The sequence below is a fragment of the Primulina huaijiensis genome, chromosome 1, assembly GCF_012295235.1.
Source record: "Primulina huaijiensis isolate GDHJ02 chromosome 1, ASM1229523v2, whole genome shotgun sequence".
In the NCBI taxonomy this organism is placed as follows: domain Eukaryota; kingdom Viridiplantae; phylum Streptophyta; class Magnoliopsida; order Lamiales; family Gesneriaceae; genus Primulina; species Primulina huaijiensis.
Window position 1 is genome coordinate 16100191 of NC_133306.1, and position 24037 is coordinate 16124227.

General features: G+C 38.7%; 1 long non-coding RNA gene across 2 annotated transcripts; it reads right to left on the reverse strand.

Annotated features, from left to right (window-relative positions):
- Positions 1-20753: 20753 nt before the first annotated feature.
- On the reverse strand, positions 20754-22073 carry LOC140956679 (uncharacterized). 2 transcript variants are annotated; one of them, XR_012171522.1, is made up of 3 exons: positions 21903-22073; positions 21724-21818; positions 20754-21587 (listed from the first exon to the last, which is right to left on the reverse strand). It is a non-coding gene; the product is annotated as an uncharacterized lncRNA (long non-coding RNA). The 2 variants fall into 2 exon arrangements; XR_012171514.1 differs by having other exon boundaries at positions 20754-21818.
- Between the last annotated feature and the right edge of the window lie 1964 nt (positions 22074-24037).

The window sequence follows — 24037 nt, forward strand, 5'->3', positions numbered from 1 at the left end:
TATATATGATTGATTTTCATATGTTCCACATTTATATTTGTATAAAAAAAACATTAGACCCAGATTATTTAATTGATCCAATTATGCCCAAAGTTGATTAAGACGATGATTAGCGTCCGGGTCCCCACAAACGTACAGTCTATTTTTTCTAATTTTGAAGGTTCACGNGGACTATACATGTTTACATGATTATCTGATTTGATTGGTAACTTGTATGATTGAGAATGAATCAGAACCGATTCTGGATCAGAGGTAAGATGATCAGAAGGGGACTGAGACAGAATTGTCAATTATGATTGCTAACCCTTTTGATAATCAGATATACCTCCTCGAAGAATCCCAGAACAGGACAGTACATCTGCGAATCCCTGTTGAAGAGATTTCAGTCGTTCCATCCACCGACTCTGAAGGGTACTGAGACTTCAGTTCAGTGTGAGAGTTGGCTAGATGACATTGAGATGTTGTTTGATTCATTGGACTACACAGATGAGCGGAGAGTTAAACTGATTGGGCACCAATTGCATGACGTTGCAAAGAATTGGTGGATCACGACGAAGAGTGCATTGGAGCATCGAGGTACGACTATCACTTGGAAGGTCTTTAAAGATGAATTCTATCAAAGATTTTCTCAGTTGAATATTGAGGAATATGTGGCCAAGTTCTCTACCTTGTTGCGGTTTGCTCCACATGTTGCTGAAAATGACAAAGCTGTTGGTGATCAGTTCATCAATAGGCTGAATCCCGAGATCTTTACACTGGTAAATGCAAGGTGACCAAATAACTTTGCTGAGGCCCTAAACAGAGCAAAGAGAGCTGAAGCCGGCCTGATTAGGCAGAAGAGAGCTTCGTATGTTGCCCCAGCACCGAGACCACACCAGCCATCTACTACTCAGTTCCAGCAACCCCCTCCCAGATATGAGAGTGGTAGTGGCAGTGGAAAGAAAGATCAGTTGAAAACTAGAGGGAAACAGTTTAAGAAGTCTGGCAGCAGTTCTTCGAGCTCCAGTGGTTCCAGATAGAGTTATACTGGGGCTTATTGCAGGACCTGCAGAGGGAGACATCCTACCGAGCAATGCCGAGGAGTGTTTGGTGTTTGTAACATCTGTAAACAGCAAGGAAATTTTGCCAGAGTTTGTCCACAACGATCCCAGGGAGCCGAATCATCTGGATCAGTAGCTCAGACTGAGAGAAGATCATCTGTCACTCTTTCTAGCCAGCCCCTACTCCATCACAGTCGAGGCCAGAAGGAAGCCAGACAGTTAGCCAGCCTCCTAGACAGCAGGCCATAGCATTTGCATTGACTGAGGAACAGGTACAGGAAGCACCAGATGATGTTGTTGCAGGTAACTGTTCTCTTTGTGGCTACTCGGCTTATGTATTGATAGATACGGGTGCATCCCATACATTTATATCTGAGCGATTTGCATTGACACATGCCTTGCCTGTTGAGTCATTATCTGCTGTAGTATATGTCTCTTCTCCTTTGGGGCCAGAATTGATATCAGTGAAATATGTTAAACATTGTATGCTACAGTATGACGGCCATGAGATTGAGTTAGATTGTATTGTACTTGGATTATCTGATTTTGTTTGTATTATCGGTATTGATATGCTAACCAAGTACAGAGCTACCGTAGATTGTTTTCATAAGATTGTGAGATTCAGACCAGACATGGCTGATGAATGGAAATTCTACGGTAAGGGTTCTAGAGCTAGAATTCCTTTGATATCTACTATGTCTATGACTCGATTATTACAGAAAGGAGCAGAAGGATTCCTTGTGTATTCAGTAGATGTACTGAAATCGAGCCCATCATTGGCAGATTTTCCAGCGGTATGTGAGTTTGCTGATGTCTTTCCAGATGAGATTCCAGGTTGGGCCTCCAGTCAGAGAGATAGACTTCAGCATTGAACTTGTGCCAGGTACAGCACCTATTTCTAGAGCACCGTACAGGATGACACCAATGGAATTAAAAGAGTTGAAAGAACAGTTAGAAAATTTACTGGCCAAGGGGTACATCAGACCGAGTGTTTCTCCTTGGATTGCTCCAGTACTGTTTGTGAGAAAGAAAGATGGTTCAATAAGACTCTGCATTGACTACCGGCAACTGAACAAGGCGACGGTAAAGAATAAATATCTCTTGCCTCGTATAGATGATTTATTTGATCAGTTGCAGGGTTCTTCTATTTATTCTAAGATTGATTTGAGATCTGGATATCATCAGCTGAGAGTCAGAGATTCTGATATCTCAAAGACAGCTTTCAGATCCAGGTATGGACATTATGAGTTTATTGTCATGCCGTTTGGTTTAACAAATGCTCTAGCTGTATTTATGGGTTTGATGAACCGCATATTCTAGAAATATCTCGATGATTTCGTGATTATATTTATTGATGATATTCTGATTTACTCGAAGAATATGATTGATCATGCTGAGCATTTGAGAACTGTCTTGAGAACTCTAAGGGCCGAGAAATTGTATGCCAAATTGTCGAAATGTGAATTCTGGTTGAGACAGGTGATATTTTTGGGACACATTATATCTGGCGATGGGATTTCTGTTGATCCCAGTAAAATTGAGGCCGTGATCAGTTGGCCTAGACCGACATCTGTACCAGAGATACGCAGTTTTATGGGTTTAGCAGGCTATTATCGTAGATTCATCAAAGATTTTTTGAGTATTGCGAAACCGATTACACAGCTAACCCAGAAGAATGCACCTTTTATTTGGTTAGCGGAGTGTGAATCCAGTTTTCTTGAGTTGAAGAAGAGATTGACCAGTGCTCCGGTGTTGACTATTCCATCAGGTACCGGTGATTTTGTTGTTTATTGTGATGCTTCTCACCGAGGATTGGGTTGTGTTTTGATGCAGCGAGGCCATGTCAGTGCTTATGCCTCGAGACAACTAAAGCCACATGAGACTCGCTACCCGATTCACGATCTTGAATTGGCTGCGATTGTATTTGCATCGAAGATTTGGCGACATTACCTCTACGGTGAGAAATTTGAGATTTATTCTTATCATAAAAGCTTGAAATACCTGTTTTCACAGTCAGAGCTGAATATGAGGCAAAGAAGATGACTTGATTTACTGAAAGATTTTGATTGTGAAATCAAATACTACCCAGGGAAGTCAAATGCAGCAGATGATGCACTGAGTCGGAAGGTATGTTCTTTATCCTTATCGACGATTGGTGTGTCAAATTTAATTGAAGATTGTTGTCTTTCTGGATTAGTATTTGAAACAGATTGTAAGCCTCTGAGACTGTATGCCATTCAAATTGAACGCGAGTTGATGTTCAGAATCAAAGAAGCACAGAAAAATGATCAGAACATTCAGAATTCGATTGCTATAGTCAGAGCTGGACATCATTCAGAATATCAGGTTCGTGAGGATGTGTTATATGTGAATAATCGTATTGTTGTGCCAAATGTGTGAGAGTTGAGACAGCAGATTTTGTCAGAGGCACATTGTAGTCGATTTAGCATTCATCCTGGTGGCAGGAAAATGTACAATGATCTGAAGACACAGTATTGGTGGAAACAGATGAAAGCAGACGTCACAGATTTTGTGTCTAAATGCTTGAATTGCCAGCAGGTGAAAGCAGAAAGGAAAAAACCAGGAGGCCTACTGCAGAGTTTATCTATTACAGAATGGAAATGAGACCACATTTCCATGGATTTCGTGACGCAGTTACCGCGATCCTCCAAAGGTTGTGATGGGATTTGGGTCATTATTGACAGATTAACCAAATCAGCATGTTTTATTTCGTACAAGATGACGTACAGACATGACCAGATAGCAGAGATCTATGTCAGAGAAGTGGTCAGATTGCATGGAGTGCCGAAGTCGATTGTATCAGACCGTGATCCTCGGTTTACTTCGCACTGTTGGCACAGTTTGCAGCAGGCTCTTGGTACGAAGTTACATCTGAGTACCGCATATCATCCTAAGACCGATGGACAGTCAGAGCGGACTATCCAGACACTGAAGGATATGCTGAGAGCTGTAGTGCTTGATTTTGGCACTAGGTGGCAAGATTCTTTGCCACTTTGTGAGTTTTCGTACAACAACAGCTATCAGACGAGTATAGAGATGGCACCTTTTGAAGCGTTGTACGGCAAGAAGTGCAGATCCCCTCTGTATTGTGATGATATTTCTGAGGTACCTGAGATTGGACATGATATGATTAGATATATGACTGAGAAAGTGAAGTTGAATCAGAAGAGGATGAAAACAGCGCAAGACAGACATGCAAAATATGCCAATGTTCGACGAAGACCATTGGTATTTGAGGCAGGAGACAGAGTATTTTTGAAGATTTCACCTTTCAGAGGCGTTGTCAGATTTGGCAAGAAAGGGAAATTGTCTCCAGGATATATTGGGCCATATGAGATTTTCGAGAAGATAGGAAATCGCGCCTATCGACTTGCATTACCGCCTTCCTTATCTGGAATACATGATGTCTTTCATGTATCTTTATTGCGGAAGTACATTCCCGATGCTTCACATATTCTTCAGCCAGACGAGGCCGAACTTGATGAAACTCTAAGTTATTTTGAGAAGCCGATCCAGATTCTTGATCGTAAAGAAAAGCAGCTCAGAACGAAGACCATTCCTCTTGTGAAAGTTCAGTGGAGTCGTCATGGCATTGAAGAAGCTACCTGGGAGACTGAATTAGACCTGAGACAGAAATTCCCAGAGTTATTCCATTGATGTGAGTTTTCCGTTTAGCTTCTGTTATACATTTCTTGTCTGATCGGATTTGATTGCCTATGATTTCGAGGACGAAATCGTATCTTAGAGGGGGAGAAATGTAATGCCCGATATTTTTATTAAGTTAATCGGAGATTAATGATTATGACTTGATGTGATTATAGAAGGACCACTCCGAGACACGATTTGAGATAGCGTGTGATATGTGATGTGCGAGGACAGAACACCTCGCGCATATGCGCGACACGAGGCGCACATATGCACGAGGCAGGTAGAGAACCTCGCGCATATGCGCGAGGAGAGGACGCGCATATGCGCGAGAAGGTCCACTTGACAATGCTGAGTCCAGAGAATGTCGCGCATATGCGCGGAAGTGGTGCGCGCATATGCGCGAGCTGATGATTTCCGATATGCCGAGACGGTAGGTCTCGCGCATATGCACAGAGGAAGGTCGCGCATATGCGCGAGACGTGCTTCTGAAAGATGAAGCCACATGTCCTTGGGCATGCATGAGTTATATACTAAACTCTTCATGTCATTCAGCCACTTCAACAGAACCGAGGAAAAGCTCCAGGGAAAGGTTGAGTTTCTTCATGTACTAGATTTTAATTTACGCAAGATCCGCCCGTCTGATTGTCGATCCGAGCCCAGCACCGTGATCCTCTCGACAAAGGCTACACAAGGAAGTAAGTTTTATTATGTTTTGATACGATTTGAAAATATGATAGTGAAGGATTCAGATACGATTAATATATGGTGTTCGTGAGATATTAGCCATTGTATAATCGAAACCGGATCGAAAAACGGATACCGTATGAAATTGTTTTGATTTTTCGGAATTGATTTGGTTGAGAGTATACGGATTTGGTATCAGATTATTGTACAAATTGAGGTTATGAGATTTATATGATGTTGTGATATTGACTCGATTGATGATTGAGTTGTCGGCATATCGAAATGACATCGTTATACTGTCAAATATACCGAGAGTGACTATTGAGCCTTACATGTCTTACATGGAATGATATATTGATATTGTGCTACTCGATATTGTCATTTTAGATTGGTATTGACAGCTTCGGCATCGAGACTTCCTTTGAAACCGATAGAAGAAGAAACAACGGTTTCAACTGAACAACGAAAGGTATAAATCAATGTTAGATCGGGATTGATAACTCGAGTCAGATATGACCTGAGTCTCCCTAAAATCACATACTTATTTGCTAGTTTCAGATATTTGAATTCATGGCATTTATATGCTTGTTCTATTGATTTATAGAAAGAATGGATTAGATGATTGAGTTTGAATCAGAGAGTCCTTGGCAGAGGTGCCAAGCTGGCAGAGGTGCAAGGTCACTGGACATTGTTTTATATCGATGTGCTTAAGAGCATATCGGCTTCTATTGCAGATACGCGATATAGAGTACCAAAACCTGGGAATAAGAACGTACCACCATCTAGCTGTGGAGAGTAGGTGAGTTGTTGCGTTCTTATTCAACCGGGATCCCTAGATTAGATGAGTCGAGTCAAGAGGTTGATTTAACAACTTGTATTGATTTATGTTTCGTAGATTACGATTCATGTTTTATAAATGTTCATGCTTTTGTATATGTGTATATTAAATGCATGTTTCATTGTTTTATACTAGGATATGTTTCTCACCGGAGTTATCCGGCTGTTGTTGTGTCTGTATGTGTGCACGACAACAGGTAGGACAGGATCAGGGTTGAGAAGAGGATAAAAGATCGAGATTAGAGTGGTGATTCCGGACCTTGCTGTAGAGTTGGTTTCAGCACTTGATGTATAGTTGTTGAACCCTAGATTGATATGAATGTATTTCGTACAAGACTTGTACTTTTACTCCGGATGTTTATATGTGATTGATTTTCATATGTTCCACATTTATATTTGTATAAAAAAAAACATTAGACCCAGATTATTTAATTGATCCAATTATGCCCAAAGTTGATTAAAACGATGATTAGCATCCGGGTCCCCACAGACGTACAGTCTATTTTTTCTAATTTTGAAGGTTCACGACTTATTTAAGAAAATTTTTAATTTTTCCACAAATTTTAGGTAGTAAAAAGTACGGTACGTTACACTGTGACTCTGAATCCCAACTCCACGTCCTCCGGTAAGATTTCTAATAGTTTCACAAAGGATTCAGATATGAAAGAATGCATAGCTCCAGAATATAGCAAAGCATATGTAGCTACACCCTCTAACAATATTCTACCTGTAATAAGCGTAGTGTATGGCTCTGCTTGTTCAGCATGCATCACATAAGCCCATCCAGTCACGGGCTGATTCTGCTTCGTGCAATCAATAGCCTTATGGCCGTGTCCTCCACACCTGAAGTATTAGTAGGTGCCTCACATGCACTTGCCAAAGTGCTGGCAATTTCATTCCTTGCAAAGCGGCCTCTCCTCACCCTTCGAGACAGCTGCTCTCTGTGGTTGCCCCTGGGGTTTCTGATATCCTTGCCGCTTCGGTGGTCCCAAAGATGGCTTCTTGCTCTACTGCTGCTGCTATGGAGGGGGCCTCTTCATCTGCATTTCTCACTCTATATATTTCAGTGATTGCTCAGCTCTCAAGGCCCTCGTAACAGCATCATTATAAGTCGTTGGGTCCCCCAACAGCACATCCTGACGTACAGTAGGCCTGAGACCATTCAGAAAGTGTCTCAACTTCTCAGCAGCATTATTTGCGATTAGGGGACACAAAATAACAACCCCTATTGAACTTCTTGACAAACTCCGCAACAGGCATATTCCCCTGCCAGAGACTCATGAACTCTCGCTTCATCTTGGACCTCATATCAGCAGTAAAATATTTCTCATAAAAGATCAGCTTGAAGTCCTCCCATGTGAGGGTATTCAGATTCACCCCCTCTCATCTCCTTCCCACCATAGAGATGCGTCATCCTTCAGCAAATAAACGGCGCATCCCTGTCAGCATGCACCATGTTCATATAATGGAAGATCACCTCCAATGACTTAATCCACCCCTTAGCCATTAATGGATCAGTAGTTGCAGAAAAATCCTACGGATCCATCCTTCGAAACTGCATGTAAATATCTACCGGACGACCCCTTATAGCATTCCCAGCATGCTGCTCCAATAAACGAGCCATCCCTTAGAGCACCTGTTCAGCAGCATCCGGGGGTGGTCGAGGTACCTCCTCACGACTCTCTTCCTGCCTCTCCCCCTCAGTACTCATGGAAATAACATGTCTGGGAGGCATCACTGTACACGCAGTCCAACCACGTAACCAACATGCATTTAAATTTAAAATTACGTTTAACCTCTTAATTCATGTATCAAAAAATCATTTAAAATCCAGCACATAAAATTTAAAGCAGTAAAACTCACAGACTTGAGGCGTGACTTCTTGATCTTCTCAGAGTGGCAGTTACACAACCCTTTCGAGATCCTTCGCTCTGATACCAACTAGAACGTATCTTAATTTTAACATTAAAATATAAATAAACACTAGGAAATTTTTTTATAAACAATTTCTTTTAACTTCAAAACCATCCAACAAAAAAATTAATATTTAAAAATCTTAAATGCATAAAATACATAAATCGTCACCCACAAATCGTACATCAATTTTAAAATAATCCAAACACTAAACTTCAAAATAAAGCACAAAACCTCTAATAATTTAATCCTCAAAATCTTTAATTTAAAACTTTAAATCTTAAGCTAATGCGGAAAATAAAAGTCCATCAGGAGTGTACTGCCGGACCCGATCCACTCAGGCGTCAGCGTCTCCCTTAAAATCATGATCGCCTGTGACTATCCAAACCTAGTAAGTCTAATGACTCAGCACGTTCTAACCATACATAACAAATAATATATATACATGCACATGTAGCTTTAAAATAAATATTTTAATAAAATAAGCTAGTGAAAAAACTTTGTATCATAAATAGATCATAAATCATAAATCTTTTCATCTTTGTATAGCATTTTGGGTGAAGTTTGATCCTTGAAAGTGACTATCATATATCATATCATCATGGTCCATTGATCAGCCTAGCTATACCAAGTACCTGGGGGAGGGGCGTTAGCAACTCTCGTTACTAGGTCATGGTCAAATATGAAAATACGATCGTCGGGCTTCCTCTTGGTCTTTTCCTGTAAATAGGCTCTTTCTGAGGCATTTTCTCTCATGATATCCCCAATTATATTTTTTATGTCACAGTCAATTCACACCCTTCAAATATTTTTTTTCCTTTCCTTTTATTTATAAAATATTGTGTTTTTCAAAACTCATAAATAGCATTTTCGGGAAAAATCGTACAACCTTTTCATATATTATAAAAATATCATATTTTCATCATAAACCTTTTAAAATATCATTTAGCATGTATTATGATTCTTCAGGACACTGCTGGATCTTTCGAACTACTCGGGACGTAAAACGACCATATTACCCCTCGACCTCGAACTTCTCAATTTTGACTTTTTCTTACTTTTATCGGCTCGAGCCTATCTCATAGAATCATATAAGCTTAAATATGACTTCTAATATTTTTCTCAGATGTAAACCCGAGCCTTACGATTTATTGACTTAATAATTAAACCGTAGAGCGTTTTAAACCCGAATAAATTCAAAACTTAATATCTTCTTCCCAAATTTTAAACATAAACTTTAGATCCCTAAACTACACCCAAGCACCACGAACCAGCCCCCGTGAATCGTTCGTGGCCCCTGTAAACCACGTTTCAAACCCGTTTTTCATTCATAAGCCATAACCAAACCCTAACCCTAATTGAGCCACGTTTCCCCACCAAAACCCGAGCCACCCTCAAGCCATCATGGACCAGGCCATGCCCAGACCCTCCTAGACTACCTGAACAACACCTGACCAGCGCACCAGCCCTTAGTTCCTGTAACCAGCCGCGCACCCTTCTCCTCTATTCCCCAAGTCGCGGCTCACTCGCCCAATCGAGCCACCCTCGCCTAGGCACTATCCCCAAGTCGCGGCTCACTCGCCTCTCCTTACCAAGCCACGAGTCCAGCCTTTGTTACTCCCTTAAATAATACTTTTTATGACCTCTGATCGTCTATTATTGGCAGCGTGTTCATCTGATTCATAACACCATTCATATATGCATAGAAACGTCGAAACTTTGAGAAATATACGTCTAAACGTAAAATAATTTGAACTTAAACGTTTTTCATGCTGGAAGCCATAAATCATGCATATTGTGATTTGAATGGTGCAAAAAAAAAGTTTAGAAGCATGCCTTTTAGTTGATAACGCTCTAGTATTCAATTGTTGTGTGGGTTGCGAAAAAAACGAACGGATGACGAACAATCTTGGAATTTCGATCTCAAAATTTTGAAGATCTTAGTGTGTGTGTGTGTGTGTGTGTTGTGTGTAATTTTTGGACAATACACTCTTAGAAGCCTAGAATTTTGATTTTATAATTTAGTGTTTTAAGTGATTTAGGTGTCTAGAGTCTAGATTTTTTAGGACTCTTGTTTTGAAAGTAATTGGGCCATTAATCCAAGGTAAAATAAGCCCATTAAGGTCCAATTAAAAATAAAATAAAAGTTTACAAAAAATCATTTTCAAAAACAATAACTTTCGGCCTTTAAAAGTCCTTTGTTTGACTAAAACCGGCTTCCCGATAAAATACGGTTCGACTCGTCAAATAATTTGGACTCTAGCATTTTTATCATAAACCTTTTAAAATCATTTAGCATTTATTTTGATACTTCGGGAAACTGCTAGATCTTTCGAACTACCCGGGACATAAAATGACCATTTTACCCCTGGACCTCGAACTTCCCAATTTTTACTTTTTCTTACTTTTATTGACTCGAGCCTATCTCATAGCATCATATAAGCTTAAATTTGACTTCTAATATTTTTCTTAGACGTAAACCCGAGCCTTTCGATTTATTAAATTAATAATTAAACCATGAAGTGTTTTAAACCCGAATAAATTCAAAACTTAATATTTTCTTCTCAAATTTTAAACATAAACTTTTCATCCCTAAACGACCCCCGTGCACCACGAACCAGTCCCCGTGAACCGTTCGTTGCCCCCGTAAACCACGGTTCGAACCCGTTTTTCCTCCGCAATACATAGCCGAACCCTAGTTCCTGTAACCAGCCGTGCACCCTTCTCCTCTATTCCCCAAGTCGCGGCTCACTCCCCCAATCGAGCCACCCTCGCATAGGCACTAGACCGGCCTACATCAGACCCATAACCACCCTCATAGGACCTTGACAGACAACCCTGGCCAACCCAAGCAACGCCGCACCCCTTTCCCCTTGAGGTCGAGCCGCGCGCAAGCCCCAGGTTTTCCTAGGGTTTGCACGTTGCCTCTCCTTACCAAGCCACGAGCCAGGCTTTGTTACTCCCTTAAACAATACTTTTTACGACCTCTAATCGTCTCCTATTGGCAGTGTGTCCATCTAATTCATAACACCATTCATATATGCATAGAAACGTCGAAACATTGAGAAATATACATCTAAACTTAAAATAATTTGAAATTAAAAGTTTTTCATGCTAGAAGACATAAATCATGCATATTATGATTTGAATGGTGCAAAAAAAAAGTTTAGAAGTGTGCCTTTGCGTTAGTAACACTCGAATATTCAATCGTTTTGCGGGTTAACAAAAAGAACGAACGGGTAACGAACAATCTTGGAATTTTGATCTCAAAATTTTGAAAATCTTAGTGTGTGTGTGCTGTGTGTAATTTTTGGACAATACACTCTTAGAAGCCTAGAATTTTGATTTTATAATTTAGTGTTTTAGGTGACTTAGGTGTCTAGAGTATAGATTTTTTAGGACTCTTGTTTTGAAAGTAATTGGGCCCTTTAATCCGAGGTAAAATAGGCCCATTAAGGCCCAATTAAAAATTATAAATATAATAAAAGTTTACAAAAAATCATTTTCAAAAACAATAACTTTTGGCCTTTAAAGTTCTTTGTTTGACTAAAATCGGGTTCTCGATAAAATAGGGTTCGACTCGTCTAATAATTTGGACTCTAGCATTTTTATAATATACCTTTTAAAATATCATTTAGCATGTATTTTGATTCTTCGGGACACTGCTAGATCTTTCGAACTACCCGGGGACGTAAAATGACCATTTTACCCCTGGACCTCGAACTTCCCAATTTTTATTTTTTCTTACTTTTATTGACTTGAGCCTATCTCATAGCATCATATAAGGTTAAATTTGAATTCTAATATTTTTTTTAGATGTAAACCCGAGCCTTTCGATTTATTGATTTAATAAGTAAATCATGAAGTATTTTAAACCCGAATAAATTCAAAAATTAATATCTTCTTCCCAAATTTTAAACATAAACTTTTCATCCCTAAACTACCCCCGTGCACCACGAACCAGCCCTCGTGAATTGTTCGTGGCCCCCGTAAACCACGGTTCGAACCCGTTTTTCCTTCGCAAGCCATAACCGAACCCTAACCATAATCAAACCACGTTTCCCCACCAAAAACCGAGTCACCCTCAAGCCATCATGGGCCAGACCATGTCCAGACCCTCTAGGACCCTACCTGAACCACACCTGACCAGCGCACCAGCCCCTAGTTTCTGTAACCACCTGCGCACCCTTCTCCTCTATTCCCCAAGCCACGGGTCACTCCCCCAATCGAGCCACCCTCGCCTAGGCACTAGCCCAGCCTACATCAGACCCATAACCACCCTCATAGGACCCTGCCAGGCATTCCTGGCCAGCCCAAGCAACGCCGTACCCCTTTCTCCTTGAAGTCGAGCCGCGCGCGAGCCCTAGGTTTTCCTAGGGTTTGCGCGTTGCCTCTCCTTACCAAGCCACGAGTCCAGCCTTTGTTACTCCCTCAAACAATACATTTTTCGACCCTTAATCGTTGCCTATGGGCAGCGTGTCCATCCGATTCATAACACCATTCATATATGCATAGAAACGTCGAAACTTTGAGAAATATACGTCTAATCTTAAAATAATTTGAACTTAAACGTTTTCCATGCTAGAAGACATAAATCATACATATTATGATTTGAATGGTGCAAAAAGAAAGTTTAAAAGCGTGTCGTTGCGTTGATAACGCTCGAATATTCAATCGTTGTGCGGGTTGCGAAAAAGAACGAACGAACGACGAACAATCTTGGAATTTTCATCTCAAAATTTTGCAAATCTTAGTGTGTGTGTGTGTGTGTTGTGTGTAATTTTTGGACAATACACTCTTAGAAGCCTATAATTTTGATTTTATAATTTAGTGTTTTAGGTGATTTAGGTGTCTAGAGTCTAGATTTTTTAGGACACTTGTTTTGAAAGTAATTGGGCCCATTAATCCAAGGTAAATTAGGCCCATTAAAGCCCAATTAAAAATAAAATAAAAGTTTACAAAAAATCATTTTCAAAAACAATAACTTTCGGCCTTTAAAAGTCTTTTGTTTGACTAAAATCGGCTTACCGATAAAATAAGGTTCGACTAGTCAAATAATTTGGACTCTAGCATTTTTATAAAATTTTCATCCTATCTAATCATTTTATCGAGCCTTAAAAATATTTATCGAAAAATATTTCTATCTTGGTCGTCCCCGATTTCTTTTCTCCGGCCTAATATCGAATATCTGGAAAAAATCTTTAATTTCATAAAATCATGTAATTTAAACATTTAATCATATAAATTATATCATTTAAGCATTTAAAATCCATTAAATAAAATAAATAAGCAATTGAAATAATTTGCATACATGCAGTTTACGTGGACTGATTTTTGGACGTTACATATTGTGTATATAATTCCAAATATTGTAGAAGATACTTACGATTTTCACCGATGTTATGAGTTGATTCTTGAATCATTGTAGTTGGTGCAACAAAATCATTATTACCAAGATCACACTCATCTGGATTGATGTTCTCTCATTATCTTGACTTTTTCGATATTGTGCACGACGGCGAGCCAATTCCATGCTCCTTGCATCCTCATTCATTGATCGTCGTCTGGTACGCTGTGCCAATAACAAATTTATTTGTCGATCTGTCGAACAATATATGCATATTGTAAGTGTTTTGTGCATCTAGCACATAATAGAAGTATCACTTATAGACCATGTAAATATTTTTGGAACTATGTATTATACAATGCTGGTTTGAAGTAAAAATGGATGAAGTCAAATCCATTCTTATAATTTGGTAATTTATTCGACGCCGAGCAAGGTAAGATTGTCGTCGTCGTTGGGCCATAGAATGAAATGTCTACTACTTGTTTTTCTTTAAAATATACCAGAAATTTTTTTTCTTTAAAACTTTCGTCCATATACATATATATATATATATATACACACACACACACACATATATATATATATACATATATATATATAAATATACACACACACACACACACACATATTTGCACTATTTAAAATAACTTAACTAACTATTTTACTCAAAAATCCAAAAGTACAGTGCAAACGTAAAATCGTCAAGCCAAACCTAAAACTAGCATTTTTCAAAAATAGCATAGACTCTTGAATCCTCTCAAAACTACTCAAAAGCATAAAAATCATAAAATGTGTAATGTACTCTTAAATCATAATAGTGCGAAAAAACTAGCATCGGTCATCGGGTTATGTGCACCATCAGTACAGCCAGTTCAACCATCAAGTCCTCCATTATCATCATAAACATCCTCACATGCATAATTCACACCTAATTAACAAGTCTATTAAATCAGCAAACCTTAACTATTATAACAAGTAGTACGTAAATATTCACACGCAACAGTGAAAAATACTTTTAATAAAATAGCTTTATCATGAGCATGCATAAAATTTAAACATTTTTCCTTTCATCATATGCTTTTCATTTCATCATATACGTATATGTTTCTATTTTATTGAATTTAGATAATTAATTGTTACTTTCGTATTAGTTGTTGGTCGGTCGATCGATCAATCTTACGTATAACCATGGTAGCAGGCGACGGGGACATCAGAGACACTTTCACCCGTCAACTGAGCATTTTCCTTACATATGATCATATCTTTTCGTATTCATATTCATATTCATATTCGTATTCGTATTCGTATTAGTCATAATCAAGTCACCTCCTTCAAATCCTTTTATCGTAACCATCACTTATAAAAATTCAAGCATAAATATAATTTTTCTTTTAAACCAAGCATGCAACGCGTCTTTTAACATTTATCGTTTTCCATCATAAAATCCGATAATCTTTAAAAATAAACATTTTAACATTCATGACAGCATTCAGGATAATGCCATGACGTCTAATATTTTTCAGGTGTAAAATAACTATTTTACCCCTAAAACCCTAACTTGACCATTTTACCCTTGGAACTTAAAACGACGATCCGAATCCATCCAAACTTACCATAACACCTTAAAATACTCTCATAAACATTTCTTAGACGTAAAATTAAGCTCCTCGACTAATTGCATCATTATTTTTTTAAATTTAAACCGAAGTCCCGGTTTTAACCTGAATCGATTCAAAATTTAACCAAACTTTACGAAACTTGAACCATTGCTTATTAACACCTAACCATACCCTATGCAACCAAATTCAAGCCATTTAAGACTCATACAAAAGCTTAAATAGCCTACTGAATTTTTGCCCTTCATTTTCAAAAACCTAGCCCAACAATTCAAGAGTTCCTTCGATCCTAGACCCTAATGGAGTGGACTAGACCCTGAACACTCCTAGGACCTAAACCAAACCCTTACGACTCTATTTGACCAGCCTCTATGGCCCATGCACTTGCAACCATAAACTCGCGCCCCTACAACCCTAGCGTGACCCAAGCCTCACGTTCTTGCCCTAGCCCTTGCACCAGCCTTCCCTCAACACATCTAGGACCATGACTATGCCCCCTTAGGAACCCTGGACACATCCCAACAGCAGCCCGCAGTCGTGCCCTAGCTTTTTTGAAACCTAAATTTTCGTTCAGACTATTTTTCCATCTTGTCCATCCCTTAGCCATGCCTCTATGGACCTTTAAACATACTGAAAAATGTCTCTTTTAATAGCCCTACCTTGGCATCCTCTTTGTGTATCAATACCATGAATTTAAAAGCATGAAACTCAAGTTTTATCATGTATATGTCATAAAAGCAAAAATAAAAAGAAGGGTATCATATTTTTCATGCAATCATGTATAAATACACATTATTTGATATGAACAATGTGTAAAGAAATATTAAGGCGTGCCTTTGCGTGTTTTATGCACGAAAACAATCTTTGACGCGAAGGACGTTGGCGGAGAGAAGGGGGATACTAGCTTCGTTTGTATTCTTCAAACTCACATGAATTCCTTTAAAACGTGGTGTGCGTGTTGCATAAGGGGTGGGGAGAGAAAAATCGGAGTCTTATGTGTGGTGTGCGTGTGTTTGATGTTGGGTTTAGGGCTTCCAACTCAAGTTTTTATATAAAATACCATGGTAAAGATTTAGACCCAATAACCTAGATATAAAAGGCCCATTAGGCCAATTAGATAGTAGGTAAAATATTTATTTTATGAGAGTTTTCTAAAATATTAACCGAGCCTCCAAAAAGTCCCTATTTTCATCAAAAATCGATTACATGTTTAAAATACGACTCGAAATTTAAAACACCTCAAAAAGCATCATTTACGAAATTCTCATTTAAAATATATCATATATTAAATAATTAAAAATAATCATTTAATAAAAATATTTTTCATTTACGGTCCAAGTTTCCGTTCTTCGATCGCGTCTCGAATATACCTTAAAGATACTGTTTTATGCATTCTAATAGAAAACCATATTTTTAACATGTAACCATACTTACCACATCTAATTCATGCAATTAAAATAATCAATTAGTCATTTTCTATTTTTCCTAGATTTGCATGCAGTTAGATTATGTTATCGCATTTTGGACTTTACAATTCTTCCCTCCATTGAATGAAATTTCGTCCATGAAATTAGAAATTACCGAATAACTTCGAGTAGCGACTCCTCATGTCAGTCTCGGTCTCCCAAGTAGCTTTCTCCTCCGAATGATTTAGCCACTTGACTTTGACCATTTGTATATCCTTATTTAGGAGCCTTCTTTCTCGCCTATCCAAAATTTGTATAGGCCTTTCTTCGTATGACATACTTGGAGTCAACTGCAGAGATTCATAATTTAGTACATGTAAAGGATTTGACATGTACTTTCGTAGCATCGAGATATGGAACACATTATGCACTCCAGCAAGCATTGGTGGCAACGTCTCTCTATAAGCTAATGTCCCAATCTTCTCTAAAATCTCAAACGGTCCTATGAACCTCGGATTGAGTTTGCCTTTCTTGCCAAATCTCATAACAACCTTCATAGGTGCTACTTTCATGAATACATGATCACCTATTGCGAACTCTAGCTCCTTTTGTTTCTTGTCAGTGTAGCTCTTCTGGCGACTTTGAGTAGTCTTCATCCTATCTCATATTTTGACTTCTAGCTCTGCTGTCTGCGTGATCAAGTTCGGATCGAATTCCCCTCTTTCACCAACCTCGTCCCAATGTATCAGTGATCTACACTTCCTCCCATGAAGTGCCTCGTAAGGAGCCATACCTATAGACGACTCGTAGCTACTGTTATATGTGAACTCCACTAGAGGTAACTTTGGTTCCCAACTTCTTTGGAAATCTATCACACAAGCTCGGAGTAGATTCTCCAAAATTTGAATCACCTTTTCGGACTGACCATCAGTTTGAGGACGAAACGTTGTGCTGAACAACAACTTCGTTCCCATCGCTGCATGCAGACTCTTCCAGAAGGACGATATAAACCTCGTATCTCTGTCCAAAACAATAGACACTGGAATTTCATGCAATCGAACTGTCTCTCACATATACAGCTCTGCATACTGTGTCATGGTGAATGTCGTCTTAATGGGTAGAAAGTGTGCTGATTTAGTAAGACGATCAACTATTAACCAAATGGCATTGAATCTCCTGATAGTTCTTTGCAATCCCACAACTAAGTCCATCGTGATATTTTCTCATTTTCAATCGGGAATAGAAAGTGGCTTAAGCTTCTCGGCTGGCCTCTGACGCTCTACCTTAACTTGCTGGCATGTCAAAATCTTGGACATAAAACGCAAGATGTCTCGCTTCATGCCCGGCCACCAATACAACGACTGTAAATCCTTGTACATCATCGTACTTCCAAGATGAATGGAGTACGGAGTATTATGAGCTTCTTTCATAACAACTTCTCTCAGTGAATCATCACTAGAACCCAAAGTCAATCTCGATATCGAACTATGTCATCCTCCTCGGAATACAGTTTCCGGCCTTTAGATTCATCTCTCAGTTTCCATTTTTGAAACTGCTTATCAGACGACTGACCTTATCGGATTCTATCCCTCAGAGTCGACTGAACTATCATAGTAGAAAGATTAGGAGCCTTGCTCCTAGCATACACTGTAAGCTTGAATCGATGAATCTATGCTTGTAATGGTCTCTGAACTGACAATTGAGTAATAATTGCAGTATTTCTACTCAAAGCATCCAAAACTACATTAGCTTTTTCCGGATTGTAGCTAATATTGCAATCATAGTCATTCACCAATTCTAACCATTTTTGTTGCCTCATATTCAACTCCATTTGGGTAAAGAAATACTTCAAACTTTTATGATCAGTGAAAATCTTGCACTTCTCTCGACATACATAATGTTTCCAAATTTTCAATGCAAATACTATTGCTGCAAGCTCGAGGTAATGAGTCGGGTAATTCTTCCCATGAACCTTCTACTATCTATGTGACGAACCGTATCTTAAAATACTACTACTTTAATATTTACGAAAAAATTTAAAATTTTCTTAATATATAATTTATTATAATTATAACTCATAAAATAAATAAGGGTCACCACACCTACTAAAATAAAATTAATACTAAAACTCAATCATTTAAAATAAATCACTAGTATCCAAAAACGACTAATTTAATTTAAAAATAGTCTAACCAAAATCCATAAATTTAATTTGCTTGTCACCAATACTAATAAATAAAAACAGAATACTAATAAATAAAAACTCAGAATAAATAGTTTAAAAACATGCGTAATAACTTAAACTACAAGGTCCTCGGGTTTGTCCTGCCACTGGCCCGAGCCTGCTCACTGGTCACCACCCTCCCGTCTCCTCAGCTACATCATCTGCATCGATCAAGTCTAGTGAGTCTAATGACTCAGCATGCATAAACCATGAATAATGAATAATACGTAATAAAAATCCATGCAATTTAAACTTAGCTTGTACATAAAATATTATAAGCATAAATTTGTATAACGCGATTTTCCTGCATAAACAATTTCATAAAAATCATAAAATCATATTTTCATACTTGCCATGCATAATCGTAAATGTAAACAATTTTGCGTAGAGTTCTGTTCAATGCAAGTGGCCTATACACATAAATCGTTTGATCAAACTAAACCGCAGTACTGGGTCGGCAGGGATCACTACAGCCCACGGACTGGATGTCCGCTCCTATCTTAAAATAATTCCTCCGAAGAGGTTGGAGAAGACCCCGAACATGTTCTTCGGCTTCTAAACCCGTAACATAATTTGGCCACAAGACAAATTGCATACCTCAAAAATAATTATTTTGCACATCATACATACTTACAAACATCGTGAATCTCGTTGGATCGTCCTTGGACATGCTGCTCTAACATACTAAAATTTATACCCAAAACAGCCCATAAGGTGCATTTTGACACATGTGACTCCCGAATTTAATAGAACCACTTAGGACGTACCAATTGACTCTGGACTCGACCCATATATAAATTACATCCTAACCTACTTCCCAAGGCCCTAAACCAGCCTGTAACCATGCCTGAACCTCGTAACACGCACAACAAACAATCTAGACACAAGCTGTTCAAAGAGTGACGCTATGGCACTTATGCGTTCCATATGACTCCCTATCATTTCTATCTCGAACCAAGCCAGAACCAAGCCCTAGACTCGACCCTTAGACACCCCATAAGCCTCTAGTCCAGTCCCGTTCCAGCCCATAATGCACCATAGCCCATTAAACAACACAAAACCGTGACCCTAAATCGCCAACAACACCCCATGCGCGCAAGCTTGTAACTTGCGGCTCCAGCAGCTATTTCCATCCAACCGGACCCTAACCAACCATTACCAGACCTACCTCAGGACCTTAAGACCCTGCATAGACCCTAGCTACACACCCTGGTCCAGCCAACAACCAACCCGACACCACACATGGTCGCGACCATCGATATGCGCGGCCATGCGCTGTTTTGTCCCTTGCTGCACCAGCAGATTCTTGACTTCCTATCAGGCCACTTAATGACATCTAAACACCTCCTAAAACATAACCATACGTAGCAGCAGACCATAGGATCGGTCCAGTGAAGATGGCGATTAAAAACTCGAAAAAACGAATAATTTCAAGTGTAATATGTATCGAAATGAGTTATAATCTAGTTCTAAACATGTCTTTGCGTTAAAATGCACGAAATATCGACAAACGAACACGTGGGAAAACAGAGGCTGAACGGAGACGGACTGCTGCGTTTTATGGCTTGAAAAGTGACTAAATTTATCAAGGATGGTAGTGTGATGATCTTCTAAGCTTGTTGGTGGAAGAGGAATTAAAAAAACCCCAAGTCCTTAGGTCGGAAACTCACGGCCAAGGTGTGTGAAATAAGTGCGTCTTAGTGTGTGTTTTGTGGGTGTTGTGTGTGTGTGTGTTATTTGTGTCTAGGATATGGTAGGACTCTTGTATTTAAATGGGATAGTGATTAGGTGTTTTAGTTTAATTAAAACATTAATTAAATTTACTATAAGCTCCTACAATTTAAATTAATATTTTTAATTAACAAACAACAAAGATTAATTAGTGTATACAGCGAAAACGAGTTTAAAAAGTTCATTTGTGTTTACGGAAATTTTGGCATGGCCTCCCCGTAAATAGGACATCCCAAAAATTTCAAAACACAACAACAACAATACACACTAGAAAATAACATCAAGTTCACAATCAAACAAACCAATATCTTACAGCCGCACTGGCCAGGACTAGACCCAACATATCACAAACAATCCAAACAACATAAAAACTTCACAATACAGCTACACAGAGCATCTCCATAGCAAAAGTATGAAACCAGTATAATATATAGATATTTGGGAACTCTGACACCAACAGACTGACTACTAGGTACCAATCGCTGACTCTCTACCAGACACGTCAAATCCCCTAGAATGACCTGCTATGGCATAAAAAACGACCACAACATAAAAAGAAAACAGGGGTCGGAACCCAGTACGACAAACTAGTAAAATTACGACGTATATAAAACATATATTAATATCAAGTAAATGCAATGATATGCGATGCATGAATGGTAACAATGGAATATAGGATACCAAACGGAGTCCAAACGAATAAAATCATCAGCAGTAACAGTGGCCACCCGTGCTAGGAATGCAGCATCAAATCGCCGCTCGTCCATACACGTAGCATCGGGAATGCGAGTAGCTAAGTCGCTCATCCCTAGCTTGTCATCTGGGAATGTGGCTAATCCTATCCCACTTGTCCCTCTGATGACTCAATATATCTCAATAGAATCAACATAAATTGCCGTCAAATGAGTCAAGAATCAATATGTTATGCCAATACAATTAATGCATGGATGCATCAAAATAAATATTCAAAGCACATAATAGCAAACAACATCCACTGAATATCCTTACACACCAATATAAGCGTCATAATAATATAGGTTTTAGCGTACCTCAACTATAACTTACAATACAACAGTAATTTCTTAAGGACTTTCTGATGACCCCGTCCAACAATATAACCTACAATATAAATTCGCTACATACTTCAATAAACTGTATTCCAACTGACTAAAACAATTTAAATCGGAGCTGTAAAAAATCAAATTCTCGGCAGCCTATAAACCCATTCAAAAATCTGGAATTTCAAGCTTAATACATCAAGAATCGAGGCTTAAATGCACAACGGTGATCTCGCGGAGGTGGCTCGTAGTAAAAGTCGCTGGAAATATTGTTCACGGTCAGAAAAACAAGCTAGATAATAGGGAAAAGCTTAATACTTCACTTATATAAACTAATCAACCAGGAACAACCAAGATTCGAAGCCAAAACCTTAACTAAAACCGGATCAGAACTCACACGCACAGTTGCTAGAAACAGGGCCGATCGTGCTCAAAACCTTATGATTCAAGGCAAGAAAGAAGCTAATAGAATGGAGGAAGAAGATTGCTAGCTGCTATAATATTTATCCGGCTACTGGCGGGGCGACATGATGGCTGCAGAGAAAAGAGAGTAAAGTGAAGGGGTGCAAGGTAGGGAGAAGATCTTTCTGGATTGAGAGATTTGCTAAGCAATTTTTTTTCTCAAATAGGTTGGGTTTTAATTAAATTTAAATGGGCTGGACTCAAATGGGTATTGGACTCTCACATTCTCCCCCACTAATAAAAAATTTCGTCCTTGAAATCTAACATACACAACACTGATATTCAAAACATTACGACTGATAATACATAAGAAATTCAGAATACATCGCGTAATTCATTACATTTTCAAATAAATGAGGTCATTCTTGTCGCATCTTTGCCTCTAATTCCCATTTTGATTCTTCTCTTCCATGTCTACTCCACTGTACCAAAATAAATGGAATCATCTTGCTCCTGAGTTGTTTTTCCTTGCGGTCCAAAAGTTGCACTAGATGTTTAACATAGCTAAGGGAACTGTCCAATTCCACATCCTCGACATTCAAGATATGAGATGGATCTGGCTCATATTTCCACAACATAGATACATGAAACATATTATGTACCAAAGACAAACTCTGCGGCAAGTCTAAACGATAAGCCAATGTGCCAATTAATCCTCTCAACAATCACGTACGGACCAATATAACGTGGACCTAACTTCCCTTTATGTCCAAATCTCATCGTACCCCGAAATGGTGATACATTCAAGAAAACATAATCGCCCGCTTGGAACTCTAAAGGTCTACACCTTTTATTAGCATAACTGTCTTGACGATCCTGGACTGCTTTCATCCTTTTCCTGATGAATTAAACTTTATCTTTCATTTCTTGAATAAATTCTGGTTTTGACATCTGTCTTTCTCCTACATCTTCCCAACATATCGGTGATCTGCCTTTTCTTCCATACCAAGCTTCAAATAGTGCCATACCTATTGTTGCCTGAAAACTATTATTGTAAGAGAATTCAATCAAAGACAATGATTCTTGCCAACCACCTTTGAAATCAATCACTACTGCCTGTAACCCGTCTTCAAGCGTTTGAATGGTTCTTTCTGACTTACCATATGTTTGTGGGTGATAGGCAGTGCTTGTAGCCAACTTTGATTCCAAAGCTGATTGCAAACATCCCCAAAACTTCGAAGCAAACCTTGGATCACAATCAGATACTACGATTACTTGCACACCATGCAATCTTACTATATGATCAACGTATAGTTTCGCCATTTTCATATAAGTACAAGTACGATCATATGGAATAAAATAAGCTGATTTAGACAATCTATCAACAATAACCCAAATCGCATCACACCCACGATTAGAACGAGGTAGATGTGTCACGAAATCCATAGCAATGTGCTCCCAGTTCCACTGCGGCACTTCAAGACTATGTAACATTCCACCAGGTCTCATTATTTCTGCTTTAACTTGTTGGCACGTTAACTAAGTGTTAGTTAAGATCATGAATATTATTATCTTAGTTAGATTGTAAGTTTTTTTTGGTTGACTTTTAAATTATAAAAGTAATTTTTTTTTATTTTACGAAAAAAATTAGCGACAGATTTTTATAAACCGTCGCTAATTAGCGACGGCTTATTCAAAAACCGTCGCTAATTAACGACGGTAAAACCGTCGCTAATTAACGACGGGAATTAGCGTATAGCTATGACAACGGTTTAAAACGCACTCGCCCATTTTGCATTAAAACACAACAAAGTCCATTAATAGATGCATGTGAACAAACAACATATCCAACTGAGCCTGATAACAAAGATAACACTGGAGCTGTTGTCAACTTTTCCTTCAAATTCTGAAAACTCTACTCAAATTCATCGGTCCACACAAAACTTCGATCTTTTTACGTTAATTGGGTCATAGGCCTAGCTATAATAGAAAATCCTTCAATAAAACGCCTATAATATCCTGCCAATCCGAAAAAGCTGTGAATATCGAAAATAGTCATCGGTGTTGGCCAATTGATAACAACTTTCACTTTACTAGGATCTACTGACA